The 16,845-nt window shown below is 47.2% G+C and overlaps 1 protein-coding gene across 3 annotated transcripts in view; it reads left to right on the forward strand.

Annotated features, from left to right (window-relative positions):
- The window catches only part of CHRNE (cholinergic receptor nicotinic epsilon subunit), a 74,910-nt gene that overhangs the window by 55,317 nt on the left and 2,748 nt on the right, over positions 1-16,845 (forward strand). The window lies entirely within an intron of this gene.

The following is a 16,845-nucleotide window of genomic DNA, read 5'->3' on the forward strand; positions in this document are numbered from 1 at the left end:
ATATTTGTGGGCAGGGGTGCGAGGCTGACCCAATGAAGCAGTGGAACGGACTCTAGGCCTGATACATTAGGGAACCCAACTGTGATTGCAATAGCGATTACGCCTGCAGTCTCACTGCGAAGACATGCTAATCCATTGCGATCGCTATGCCGTCGCAGCACTACACAAGGACGCCCACCTTACCTTACACACATCCGTAATGCTTAGTAAGACTGCGAAACCATTGGTAACATGGAGTACCATCACAGCCTCACACACACTTACACAGGCTCTGACCTTACTCAGGAATTACTAACCTCATCACACACAGTGATTACACAAGACTGAGACACCATCAGTAACATGGAGTACCATCACAGCCTTACACACACTTACACAGGCTCTGACCTTACTCAGGAATCACTAACCTCATCACACACAGTGATTACACAAGACTGAGATACCATCAGTAACATGGAGTACCATCACAGCCTCACACACACTTACACAGGCTCTGACCTTACTCAGGAATTGCTAATCTCATCGCACGCAGTGATTACACAAGACTGAGACACCATCAGTAACATGGAGTACCATCACATCCTCACACACACTTACACAGGCTCTGACCTTACTCAGGAATTACTAACCTCATCACACACAGTGATTACACAAGACTGAGACACCATCAGTAACATGGAGTACCATCACAGCCTTACACACACTTACACAGGCTCTGACCTTACTCAGGAGTTACTAAACTCATCACACGCAGTGATTACAAAAGACTGAGATACCATCAGTAACATGGAGTACCATCACAGCCTCACACACACTTACACAGGCTCTGACCTTACTCAGGAATTACTAACCTCATCACACACAGTGACTACACAAGACTGAGAAACCTTCAGTAACATGGAGTACCATCACAGCCTCACACACACTTACTCAAGAATTACTAACCTCATCACACGCAGTGACTTCACAAGACTGAGATACCATCAGTAACATGGAGTACCATCACAGCCTCACACAAACTTACACAGGCTCTGAGACGGACTTTACTCGGGAATTACTAACCTCATCATACGCAGTGATTACACAAGACTGAGAAACCATCAGTAACATGGAGTACCATCACAGCCTCACACACACTTACACAGGCTCTGACCTTACTCAGGAATTGCTAATCTCATCGCACGCAGTGATTACACAAGACTGAGATACCATCAGTAACATGGAGTACCATCACAGCCTCACACACACTTACACAGGCTCTGACCTTACTCAGGAATTACTAACCTCATCACACGCAGTGATTACACAAGACTGAGATACCATCAGTAACATGGAGTACCATCACAGCCTCACACACACTTACACAGGCTCTGACCTTACTCAGGAATTACTAACCTCATCACACACAGTGATTACACAAGACTGAGAGACCATCAGTACCATGGAGTACCATCACATCCTCACACACACTTACACAGGCTCTGACCTTACTCAGGAATTACTAACCTCATCACACGCAGTGATTACACAAGACTGAGATACCATCAGTAACATGGAGTACCATCACAGCCTCACACACACTTACACAGGCTCTGACCTTACTCAGGAATTACTAACCTCATCACACGCAGTGATTACACAAGACTGAGACACCATCAGTAACATGGAGTACCATCACAGCCTCACACACGCTTACACAGGCTCTGACCTTACTCAGGAATTACTAACCTCATCACACACAGTGATTACACAAGACTGAGAAACCATCAGTAACATGGAGTACCATCACATCCTCACACACACTTACACAGGCTCTGACCGTACTCAAGAATTACTAACCTCATCACACGCAGTGATTACACAAGACTGAGATACCATCAGTAACATGGAGTACCATCACAGCCTCACACACGCTTACACAGGCTCTGACCTTACTCAGGAATTACTAACCTCATCACACGCAGTGATTACACAAGATTGAGACACCATCAGTAACATGGAGTACCATCACAGCCTCACAAACGCTTACACAGGCTCTGACCTTACTCAGGAATTACTAGCCTCATCACACGCAGTGATTACACAAGACTGAGAAACCATCAGTAACATGGAGTACCATCACAGCCTCACACACACTTACACAGGCTCTGACCTTACTCAGGAATCACTAACCTCATCACACGCAGTGATTACACAAGACTGAGAAAGCATCAGTAACATGGAGTACCATCACATCCTCACACACACTTACACAGGCTCTGACCTTACTCAGGAATTACTAAACTCATCACAAGCAGTGATTACACAAGACTGAGATACCATCAGTAACATGGAGTACCATCACAGCCTCACAGACACTTACACAGGCTCTGACCTTACTCAGGAATTACTAACCTCATCACACACAGTGACTACACAAGACTGAGAAACCTTCAGTAACATGGAGTACCATCACAGCCTCACACACACTTACTCAGGAATTACTAACCTCATCACATGCAGTGACTACACAAGACTGAGATACCATCAGTAACATGGAGTACCATCACAGCCTCACACACACTTACACAGGCTCTGAGTCGGACTTTACTCGGGAATTACTAACCTCATCATACGCAGTGATTACACAAGACTGAGAAACCATGAGTAACATGAAGTACCATCACAGCCTCACACACACTTACACAGGCTCTGACCTTACTCAGGAATTGCTAATCTCATCGCACGCAGTGATTACACAAGACTGAGATACCATCAGTAACATGGAGTACCATCACAGCCTCACACACACTTACACAGGCTCTGACCTTACTCAGGAATTACTAACCTCATCACACACAGTGATTGCACAAGACTGAGATACCATCAGTAACATGGAGTACCATCACAGCATCATACACACTTACACAGGCTCTGACCTTACTCAGGAATTACTAACCTCATCACACGCAGTGACTACACAAGACTGAGAAACCATCAGTAACATGGAGTACAATCACATCCTCACACACACTTACACAGGCTCTGACCTTACTCAGGAATTACTAACCTCATCACACGCAGTGACTACACAAGACTGAGATACCATCAGTAATATGGAGTACCATCACAGCCTCACACACACTTACTCAGGAATTACTAACCTCATCACATGCAGTGACTACACAAGACTGAGATACCATCAGTAACATGGAGTACCATCACAGCCTCACACACACTTACACAGGCTCTGAGTCGGACTTTACTCGGGAATTACTAACCTCATCATACGCAGTGATTACACAAGACTGAGAAACCATGAGTAACATGAAGTACCATCACAGCCTCACACACACTTACACAGGCTCTGACCTTACTCAGGAATTGCTAATCTCATCGCACGCAGTGATTACACAAGACTGAGATACCATCAGTAACATGGAGTACCATCACAGCCTCACACACACTTACACAGGCTCTGACCTTACTCAGGAATTACTAACCTCATCACACACAGTGATTGCACAAGACTGAGATACCATCAGTAACATGGAGTACCATCACAGCATCATACACACTTACACAGGCTCTGACCTTACTCAGGAATTACTAACCTCATCACACGCAGTGACTACACAAGACTGAGAAACCATCAGTAACATGGAGTACAATCACATCCTCACACACACTTACACAGGCTCTGACCTTACTCAGGAATTACTAACCTCATCACACGCAGTGACTACACAAGACTGAGATACCATCAGTAATATGGAGTACCATCACAGCCTCACACACACTTACTCAGGAATTACTAACCTCATCACACGCAGTGATTACACAAGACTGAGATACCATCAGTAACATGGAGTACCATCACAGCCTCACACACACTTACACAGGCTCTGAGACGGACTTTACTCAGGAATTACTAACCTCATCATACGCAGTGATTACACAAGACTGAGAAACCATGAGTAACATGGAGTACCATCACAGCCTCACACACACTTACACAGGCTCTGACCTTACTCAGGAATTGCTAATCTCATTGCACGCAGTGATTACACAAGACTGAGATACCATCAGTAACATGGAGTACCATCACAGCCTCACACACACTTACACAGGCTCTGACCTTACTCAGGAATTACTAACCTCATCACACACAGTGATTGCACAAGACTGAGATACCATCAGTAACATGGAGTACCATCACAGCATCATACACACTTACACAGGCTCTGACCTTACTCAGGAATTACTAACCTCATCACACGCAGTGACTACACAAGACTGAGAAACCATCAGTAACATGGAGTACAATCACATCCTCACACACACTTACACAGGCTCTGACCTTACTCAGGAATTACTAACCTCATCACACGCAGTGACTACACAAGACTGAGATACCATCAGTAATATGGAGTACCATCACAGCCTCACACACACTTACTCAGGAATTACTAACCTCATCACACGCAGTGATTACACAAGACTGAGATACCATCAGTAACATGGAGTACCATCACAGCCTCACACACACTTACACAGGCTCTGAGACGGACTTTACTCGGGAATTACTAGCCTCATCATACGCAGTGATTACACAAGACTGAGAAACCATCAGTAACATCGAGTACCATCACAGCCTCACACACACTTACACAGGCTCTGACCTTACTCAGGAATTGCTAATCTCATCGCACGCAGTGATTACACAAGACTGAGATACCATCAGTAACATGGAGTACCATCACATCCTCACACACACTTACACAGGCTCTGACCTTACTCAGGAATTACTAACCTCATCACACGCAGTGATTACACAAGACTGAGATACCATCAGTAACATGGAGTACCATCACAGCCTCACAAACGCTTACACAGGCTCTGACCTTACTCAGGAATTACTAGCCTCATCACACGCAGTGATTACACAAGACTGAGAAACCATCAGTAACATGGAGTACCATCACAGCCTCACACACACTTACACAGGCTCTGACCTTACTCAGGAATCACTAACCTCATCACACGCAGTGATTACACAAGACTGAGAAAGCATCAGTAACATGGAGTACCATCACATCCTCACACACACTTACACAGGCTCTGACCTTACTCAGGAATTACTAACCTCATCACATGCAGTGATTACACAAGACTGAGATACCATCAGTAACATGGAGTACCATCACAGCCTCACAGACACTTACACAGGCTCTGACCTTACTCAGGAATTACTAACCTCATCACACACAGTGACTACACAAGACTGAGAAACCTTCAGTAACATGGAGTACCATCACAGCCTCACACACACTCAGGAATTACTAACCTCATCACATGCAGTGACTACACAAGACTGAGATACCATCAGTAACATGGAGTACCATCACAGCCTCACACACACTTACACAGGTTCTGAGTCGGACTTTACTTGGGAATTACTAACCTCATCATACGCAGTGATTACACAAGACTGAGAAACCATGAGTAACATGGAGTACCATCACAGCCTCACACACACTTACACAGGCTCTGACCTTACTCAGGAATTACTAACCTCATCACACACAGTGATTGCACTAGACTGAGATACCATCAGTAACATGGAGTACCATCACAGCATCATACACACTTACACAGGCTCTGACCTTACTCAGGAATGACTAACCTCATCACACGCAGTGACTACACAAGACTGAGAAACCATCAGTAACATGTAGTACAATCACATCCTCACACACACTAACACAGGCTCTGACCTTACTCAGGAATTACTAACCTCATCACACGCAGTGACTACACAAGACTGAGATACCATCAGTAATATGGAGTACCATCACAGCCTCACACACACTTACTCAGTAATTACTAACCTCATCACACGCAGTGATTACACAAGACTGAGATACCATCAGTAACATGGAGTACCATCACAGCCTCACACACACTTACACAGGCTCTGAGACGGACTTTACTCGGGAATTACTAACCTCATCATACGCAGTGATTACACAAGACTGAGAAACCATCAGTAACATGGAGTACCATCACAGCCTCACACACACTTACACAGGCTCTGACCTTACTCAGGAATTGCTAATCTCATCGCACGCAGTGATTACACAAGACTGAGATACCATCAGTAACATGGAGTACCATCACAGCCTCACACACACTTACACAGGCTCTGACCTTACTCAGGAATTACTAACCTCATCACACACAGTGATTACACAAGACTGAGATACCATCAGTAACATGGAGTACCATCACAGCATCATACACACTTACACAGGCTCTGACCTTACTCAGGAATTACTAACCTCATCACACGCAGTGACTACACAAGACTGAGAAACCATCAGTAACATGGAGTACCATCACATCCTCACACAGGCTCTGACCTTACTCAGGAATTACTAACCTCATCACACGCAGTGACTACACAAGACTGAGATACCATCAGTAACATGGAGTACCATCACAGCCTCACACACACTTACTCAGGAATTACTAACCTCATCACACGCAGTGATTACACAAGACTGAGAAACCATCAGTAACATGGAGTACCATCACAGCCTCACACACACTTACACAGGCTCTGAGTCGGACTTTACTCGGGAATTACTAACCTCATCATACACAGTGATTACACAAGACTGAGAAACCATCAGTAACATGGAGTACCATCACAGCATCACACACACTTACACAGGCTCTGACCTTACTCAGGAATTACTAACCTCATCACACGAAGTGATTACACCGGACTGAGAAACCATCAGTAACATGGAGTACCATCACAGCATCATACACAATTATACAGGAATTACTAACCTCATCACACGCAGTGACTACACAAGACTGAGATACCATCAGTAACATGGAGTACCATCACAGCCTCACACACACTTACACAGGCTCTGAGTCGGACTTTACTCGGGAATTACTAACCTCATCATACACAGTGACTTCACAAGACTGAGATACCATCAGTAACATGGAGTACCATCACAGCCTCACACACACTTACACAGCTCTGACCTTACTCAGGAATTACTAACCTCATCAGACGCAGTGATTACACAAGACTGAGAAACCATCAGTAACATGGAGTACCATCACAGCCTCACACACTTACACAGGCTCTGACCTTACTCAGGAATTACTAACCTCATCACATGCAGTGATTACACAAGACTGAGATACCATCAGTAACATGGAGTACCATCACAGCCTCACAGACACTTACACAGGCTCTGACCTTACTCAGGAATTACTAACCTCATCACACACAGTGACTACACAAGACTGAGATAACAAGGGATGTGGTAAGAACTTACCTTTGTTATCTCTGTTTCTACGAAGTCCATAGAGTCCACATGGTTGACCTTCGGTATAGGTTGGGAACCAAATCCGGGCACCACGCAGTTAAAGCTTTTAGCTCCCAGGATGCACTTGGGTCCACTCTCCCTATAACCCCACCCCCAGCCAGAGGCACCTCAGTTTGTAAGTAGCCAAAGGCCGGAGGAGGAGAGAAAAAGAGAGAAAAACTGGAACACTCGATAACCATACTCACAGAAATGGGAGACGGAAAACCGGTGACCAGTCACACAGCCCATTTGAAGCCAGATGCGTCAGGGCGGGCGCCCTGTGGACCCTATGGACTTCGTAGAAACAGAGATAACAAAGGTAAGTTCTTACCATATCTTTTGTTTTCTACTTCAGAGTCCATAGGGGGTCCACAGGGTTGACCTTGGGGATGTCCCAAAGCAGTTCAACCAAGGGAGGGGACGCTCCTGTGCTGAGAGGAGAATCCGCCGGCAAAAAGGAAGCATACTGAGAGGCAAAGGAAAACAATGCCTAGAACCTTAAAAAGGTGTGGACAGAAGACCACGTGGCCACCTAGCAAGGCAAAACAGCCAAGGCGCCACAGCGAGCCACCCACGAGGGTTACATGGCCTGAGAAAAAACAAGCAGCAACAACAGAAAGGCCTACCCATGGGTAGGCCCCTGAAGAAGACATACGAGGCCGTCCAGCCAACATATGGCCATAGGCCGGCCATCCTTTCCTGTTAAAACCAGAAATCTCAGACCACCAATAAGGAGTCCGATTTCCGTCAGGAACTTGAATGGATCACATAAATCCACAGAGGCCGGACCACAGTCAATGAGGCCACACCAGCCGAGAGGACTGGGGACTGAATGGCCGCACCATAAGTTCCAGAATAATATGGAACCTGAAAATCACTAAGAAGAAACACAGGGTGAGAGCAACTCACACCCTGACAAGATGCCCTCCAGAAGAGGGAGCCACATGAGAACGCTCCCAATTCCGACACTCACTTGGTTGATATAAACTCCCTGATAGAAAGAGAGAAAGCCAAAGCAATAGACCATGTAATGGCTATCACAACCAGCGGTTCCATTAACTTTCCCCGGAGTTAACGAAGAACCACTCCTAACTCCCAAGGAGTCCTTAGGGAGGACAAATGGAGGCATAATCCAGAAAACACTCCAAAGGATGAACTGGATATCAGAGCGGAGCAATTCCATATCCTAATCATACTGACAGTGTAGAGATCTGCACTGTCAGGAAGGCCAGGCCGAGGGTGAAACCCAAGCCAGCCGGAAGGAATGCCAGAATATCTGGAAATCCTGGACACCAGAGGATCGAACCGATAGGTATAATACCATAAGAATTATGGCTGCCACAGTTTGTGGTAGGTCCCAGCAAAAGCTGATCCATGTGCTCCAATCATTCCAACGATGACAAAGCCAGGGAAGCCGTAAGACCACTGTAGGGACGTAGTCTAAGACAAACGACCCAGGTCCAAGGCAAACCCCAGGACCCTGAGACAACAGGTCTGGGTAGTGAAGCATCAGGAATGGAGTATCGATGGAGAGACTCCGAAAAACCAAGTACCCCTGACATCTGGGGCAATCAGAAGCCACCAGCAGGAAAGCATCTCTGTCTCGATTGAAACACTTCCCTCGAGGAAGAATGGAGACTGGAGAACACAGGTACGCAAATTGGAAGAACCACTTCACCGACAAAGAGTCACTGAAGGTTGCTTCAGAATCCCCAGAGTTGGACTGTAACACCATAGTGTGATAGAGTCAGAAGGCCATGAGTGTCACCTCAGGAGGGCCCCCCCTTCCTGCTCACCAGGAGATGAAACCTCTCTTGGGGATGAGACTAGTCCCCGGGATGCACGTCGTAACGGCTGAGGACTCCCGCTTCCCAATGGAGAGCACCTGAAATGAACACTGTCGAGATGGTCGGGAGGAGACCCTCAGACAATGTCCGAATGTATGACATACCTGACATTGCCACCCAACGAACAGTATTGCTAAAAAGGAAGCCACTGTTCTGACCCTGTCGGACTGAACTTTTTCAGGTTCACCGGGAAACAAGGGCTATGCCAGAGTGAAGGCCCAAGACAGGCTAAAGTTCCAACAAGTTAATTGACAGGGTGGAATCGACAGACATGCAATTGCACTGAAATGGATGCGAACCAGACACTGTCCTTAGCAAAGAATACCCTGGACGAGATGGTCATAGTCACCCGAAAAGGGACCGACTTGCCTCCGGGGAGAGCAGCATCGTTTGAACAGTGATCAGACAGAAAAAACTTGTTCCATCTGGAGATAAGCCAATTATGGAAAGGCCTGGAATGGAACTAAGCCCATTCCACCCTTCCAAAGGCAGACACTGAATAGTGGACCATGCATCCCAGAGTGCAAAGACATATGTCGACTGCGCAGACATCCATGTACTCCTAATGGAAGAGTGGAGATGCCGTCTTACGCCAGAAGAATTCTCAGATTCTGAGAATCCAGCAGGGCTCCTAGGTGAAGAATACCCAGAGAGGGATGCAGGGAGGACTTTTTCCCCATTGATTAAACGTCTGCACCCTGAAGAAGCCACAGTCAACCTGACCCGGCTGTAAAGTACCCCAGTGATCCTGCTAAGAGCAGGAGGCCATCCAGGTACAGGAGCATTGGGATATACTGAACAGAAGAACTGTCAGAAAATCCAAAACGCTGGTAAACCCCTGTGGGGCTGAGAACAGTCCCAACAGGCAGAGCCCGAAAAACCGTAAGTGCTGTGATACAGCAAACCTCAGTCCATGCTGAGGCAAGGTCTCTGTAAGTGCCCGTAGGCACGCGTCCTGTATATCCAGTGATACCATAAAGTCCCCAGGTTTCAAACATAGTATGATGGAGCATAGGGATTGCCTCCTGAGCCCAGGTAGCTTTAGGAACTGGTTCAGGGAATTGAGACAGAGAATAGGCCAAAGAGGACCATTCAGCCACCGCACCAGAAAGAAAGCAGAACAACCAGTCCCTCGCTGAGAAAGTGGGGATGGCCCAATTAGCTCCGCTTACCCCAACAACTGTATAGCTTTCTGGATTCGTAAGGCCCTGTTCAGGTCCGAATAAGGGCCTGCGTACCATCACATGGAAATAGGCCGCCTGAGCAAAGAGAGGGCGTACCCTCCTACCCACGTAGCCGCAGCAACTAGACACTAGTACCGGGCGAACTGAGAAAATCGCCATCTCCCAGTGGTAGGCCTGTCTCGTCATGCTGACGATATATCCGTAGGTTCAGAAGCAGGATCGGCTGGCAGTCCAGGCCTGCTCGGTTGAAGAAACAGACCTTTAGGCTGACCCAGAGGACAAAAAGACTTAATAGACTTAGTCTGAGGCCATGTAGTGGGCATAGCTGAAGGCGGGAAATTTGTACTGCTACTGTCAAGGTCAGGACCCAACAAGATCTACCCTATAGATGGTATCTGCACCTCTGCATTCCCAGAGCGCAGCCATAGGGTATTACGGAGGATACCGTCGCAGCCAAATACATTTGAACCCCAGACGTGTTGGTGGGGAAAAAACATTACAAATGCATCAGCTCAGTATGCAATAGTATTATTAACCAACCATGCTATAGCCATGGTAGGATGGGTAACAACCCCTGAAAGCGAGTATACTGATTTCAGGCAGAGTTACTACCTACGGATCAGAAGAATCCGACCACGCAGGAATGGGATGCGTAGTAACGTCTGTAATCCGACGAGTAACACGCCCATCCACCCCATGAGGGGCTCGTGATGACCCTCAGGGAATTTGGGACAGGAGGCCAAACACTGTTGTAATACCTCATAACTGACAACAGCTAGAGTCCCGCCATGCGATCCCCCCGCTAGTCAGCAACAGGGAACCAGAAGGCACGCAATACTGATGGTGTATGATACAGGTGCGGCACGCAATACTGAGGGTGTATGATACAGGTGCAGGTCAACATTCACTCTAACCAGAATGGACCTGCCACCAGCCCAAAGCAGGGATAATAATACTTGAAATAGGCTTCCCCCCGTGTAAGAGGGAAAGAGCTCAAAACAGTATCCAGTTCACGCAGAGCCAACTGGGAAGTAACCACAGGGCGTCAACCACGCCACTTTGCGTTTCGTAGAAAACGACATCCACCCAGGGTGGCCGTGGGAATCCCTGCAAGGGGAATGACAGACTATGGTGGCACCAGGGGGAATTCATATACTGCGAAAAACCCCTGCAGGGAGCAGTAGTCTGTGTCACAGGGGAAGAGTGCAAGAAACTGCGAGATACCCTGAGATGAAAAGGGCAGTATGGTGAAGTAACCCCCAGGTGAGGTACAACAGTGGGGCCCACCCGGCGATCCGCAATTGAGAGGATCCCGAGAAAACAAACCGCCCAAGGGGGTCGTGAAAGGGGCCGGCACCAGATGACGCCACACACAGAACCCTTTATGAAACAAATCCTCCGCACTAACACCTGCAGCACATGACTTGCAGAATAGCAAAAATGGGTGCCGTATAACGCTCTATCTCCTGGTCAAACATATCTGACCAATCTTGGCGGAAATATCAAGCAGTGCTATACTGGTCCTGACTGATGCTAAAATTAGCCGCAGGGACCCATTTTCAGCGTATGCAACACACCGTTCCAACGAAAATGTGGCAACGTGCAGCACGCAACAGTATGTGACAAACCTCACAAATATCAACGAGTATATAAATGTGAGGTCTCAGAACCACCCTAAGTACAGCTGTATTAGGGCAGATAAAGAAAAGGGATAGATATACACTGACAGGTGAGAGAATTAAATACAGACAGTCAGCACTAGCATAAGTCACATACAATGCAGATATACACATATATACATAAACATGTCATATAATATACTGCACTATTACACTGCATGCAACTTACCCAGATTCAGTGTCTGGGAAGGCTACAGCGCTGTGTACACTGACCTGATGGTGAGGTACGCAGGGGGACTGGACTCACTTCCATCTCCGGAGCTCTGCTGCTGCACCACAAGAAAATGGCCGCTGGAGACCTCAGAAGAAGCGTGGCCCGCGGAGGAAGCAGCTCAGCGACGCCAGACTATACATACTGAAAGGCGCGCTGAGCTGAGGGGAGGAGCCGCTGTAACAGGAAAGCTTCCTCCCCTGGCCGGCTATTAACCTCCCGGGACGCCGGCTCCCAGCGCCGATCAGTAAGTCCCTGGTGGTCTAGTGGACACACGGGGTATGGGGGGCCCGCCGCCACTGCCGGCGCCTCCGGTCTGTCCCCGGAGACCGGAGGCACAGGACTGCATATTAAATACGCGGATCACCGCAAGCGGTGATCTGCGACCTTACCTGCTCCCCGTAGATCCGGCATCAGTCCTGGGCACCCGCAGAGTCCTGCTAGTACAGACTCTGGGGTCCCGCTGAGATCCCCAGATCTGTACTGGCGTCTCAGCGCCGGCGGGGTGATGGAGCGGCAGCTTAGACGTCCTATGGACAGTCCGACGCTGCCGCTCTGAAAGTCCAAAGTAAAAATAAAAAAACTCTGTACTTAGAATAAAATATATAGCTTAGGGGCTGTTAATCAGCTCCCCACTGCACTAAACGGTGACCCGACTCCGGCCGGGCACCAACTTAAACTGAGGTGCCTCTGGCTGGGGGTGGGGTTATAGGGAGAGTGGACCCAAGTGCATCCTGGGAGCTAAAAGCTTTAACTGCGTGGTGCCCGGATTTGGTTCCCAACCTATACCCAAGGTCAACCCTGTGGACCCCCTATGGACCCTGAAGTAGAAACCATCAGTAACATGGAGTACCATCACAGCCTCACACACACTTACACAGGCTCTGACCTTACTCAGGAATTACTAACCTCATCACACGCAGTGATTACACAAGACTGAGATACCATCAGTAACATGGAGTACCATCACAGCCTCACACACACTTACACAGGCTCTGACCTTACTCAGGAATTACTAACCTCATCACACACAGTGATTACATAAGACTGAGATACCATCAGTAACATGGAGTACCATCACAGCCTCACACACACTTACACAGGCTCTGACCTTACTCAGGAATTACTAACCTCATCACACGCAGTGATTACACAAGACTGAGATACCATCAGTAACATGGAGTACCATCACAGCCTCACACACACTTACACAGGCTCTGACCTTACTCAGGAATTACTAACCTCATCACACACAGTGATTACATAAGACTGAGATAACATCAGTAACATGGAGTACTATCACAGCCTCACACACACTTACACAGGCTCTGACCTTACTCAGGAATTACTAACCCCATCACACACAGTGACTACACAAGACTGAGATACCATCAGTAACATGGAGTACCATCACATCCTCACACACACTTACACAGGCTCTGACCTTACTCAGGAATTACTAACCTCATCATACGCAGTGATTACATAAGACTGAGATAACATCAGTAACATGGAGTACTATCACAGCCTCACACACACTTACACAGGCTCTGACCTTACTCAGGAATTACTAACCTCATCACACACAGTGATTACACAAGACTGAGAAACCATCAGTAACATGGAGTACCATCACATCCTCACACACACACTTACACAGGCTCTGACCTTACTCAGGAATTACTAACCTCATCACACGCAGTGATTACACAAGACTGAGAAACCATCAGTAACATGGAGTACCATCACAGCCTCACACACACTTACACAAGCTCTGACCTTACTCAGGAATTACTAACCTCATCACACACAGTGATTACACAAGACTGAGATACCATCAGTAACATGGACTACCATCACAGCCTCACACACACTTACACAGGCTCTGACCTTACTCAGGAATTACTAACCTTATCACACACAGTGATTACACAAGACTGAGAAACCATCAGTAACATGGAGTACCATCACATCCTCACACACACTTACACAGGCTCTGACCTTACTCAGGAATTACTAACCTCATCACACGCAGTGACTACATAAGACTGAGAGACCATCAGTAACATGGAGTACCATCACAGCCTCACACACACTTACACAGGCTCTGACCTTACTCAGGTATTACTAACCTCATCACACGCAGTGATTACACAAGACTGAGACACCATCAGTAACATGGAGTACCATCACATCCTCACACACACTTACACAGGCTCTGACCTTACTCAGGAATTACTAACCTCATCACACGCAGTGATTACACAAGACTGAGATACCATCAGTAACATGGACTACCATCACAGCCTCACACACACTTACACAGGCTCTGACCTTACTCAGGAATTACTAACCTCATCACACGCAGTGATTACACAAGACTGAGAAACCATCAGTAACATGGAGTACCATCACATCCTCACACACACTTACACAGGCTCTGACCTTACTCAGGAATTACTAACCTCATCACACGCAGTGACTACATAAGACTGAGAGACCATCAGTAACATGGAGTACCATCACAGCCTCACACCATCACAGCCTCACACACACTTATACAGGCTCTGACCTTACTCAGGAATTACTACCCTCATCACACGCAGTGATTACACAAGACTGAGAAACCATCAGTAACATGGAGTACCATCACAGCCTCACACACACTTACACAGGCTCTGACCTTACTCAGGTATTACTAACCTCATCACACGCAGTGATTACACAAGACTGAGACACCATCAGTAACATGGAGTACCATCACATCCTCACACACACTTACACAGGCTCTGACCTTACTCAGGAATTACTAACCTCATCACACGCAGTGATTACACAAGACTGAGATACCATCAGTAACATGGACTACCATCACAGCCTCACACACACTTACACAGGCTCTGACCTTACTCAGGAATTACTAACCTCATCACACGCAGTGATTACACAAGACTGAGAAACCATCAGTAACATGGAGTACCATCACATCCTCACACACACTTACACAGGCTCTGACCTTACTCAGGAATTACTAACCTCATCACACGCAGTGACTACATAAGACTGAGAGACCATCAGTAACATGGAGTACCATCACATCCTCACACACACTTACACAGGCTCTGACCTTACTCAGGAATTACTAACCTCATCACACACAGTGACTACACAAGACTGAGAGACCATCAGTAACATGGAGTACCATCACAGCCTCACACACACTTACACAGGCTCTGACCTTACTCAGGAATTACTAACCTCATCACACACAGTGACTACACAAGACTGAGAGACCATCAGTAACATGGAGTACCATCACATCCTCACACACACTTACACAGGCTCTGACCTTACTCAGGAATTACTAACCTCATCACACGCAGTGATTACACAAGACTGAGATACCATCAGTAACATGGAGTACCATCACAGCCTCACACACACTTACACATGCTCTGACCTTACTCAGGAATTACTAACCTCATCTCACACAGTGATTACACAAGACTGAGAAACCATCAGTAACATGGAGTACCACCACATCCTCACACACACTTACACAGGCTCTGACCTTACTCAGGAATTACTAACCCCATCACACGCAGTGATTACACAAGACTGAGAAACCATCAGTAACATGGAGTACCATCACATCCTCACACACACTTACACAGGCTCTGACCTTACTCAGGAATTACTAACCTCATCACACGCAGTGACTACACAAGACTGAGAAACCATCAGTAACATGGACTACCATCACAGCCTCACACACACTTACACAGGCTCTGACCTTACTCAGGAATTACTAACCTCATCACACGCAGTGATTACACAAGACTGAGACACCATCAGTAACATGGAGTACCATCACAGCATCACACACACTTACACAGGCTCTGACCTTACTCAGGAATTGCTAACTTCCACGCACGCTATGAGACCTCAGGCTGTGTATGGCATCATAGCCCCTGCAATGGTGCTCAAACGCACTGGCACGCCTGCTTTTTGTTGCCCACCCCCCCGGCACCACCCCCAAATGGTACTTCCTATCACTCTGCGATGGGTGTGTGTAGCTGTGTATCGCAGTCCCGATCGCAGTGGAGTGTTCGCACACTGCATTGCGCAGAACACAACAATCGGCCGATTGCGTGCGTAATCGCAGTTGAGATCCTTGCTGAATCAGGCCCTGTGTACTATAACATGACCTGCCTGTGCTGGACAAATGCATTAATGTGGAATAATGGAACCTACGCTTATATATGCAATAGTAAATTAGTGGAAAGTACCAGCGGTGCGGATCGTTGTGTTCTGGGTGGTAAGAGTCACGCTCGCAGGATCTGCTGTATGTATGCCACAGGTGCGTCTTATTCTCCTCTCTATTTGGGGAAGCTACGGAGACACTAATTAGTCTTCATTCTAGCACCCTACACCTGTCACAACCCGTGCAGTTCCTCTTTGCTGCCTGGGGTGTCGCTCTCTGCTCTGGTGCTTCTAGCACACACTGGTCTGTATATCAGAAGTCCGTTGCATCAGCTGATTGTGCTAGAA

This window comes from Taudactylus pleione, unplaced genomic scaffold, assembly GCF_031769625.1.
Source record: "Taudactylus pleione unplaced genomic scaffold, aTauple2 ptg001724l, whole genome shotgun sequence".
In the NCBI taxonomy this organism is placed as follows: Eukaryota; Metazoa; Chordata; class Amphibia; order Anura; family Myobatrachidae; genus Taudactylus; species Taudactylus pleione.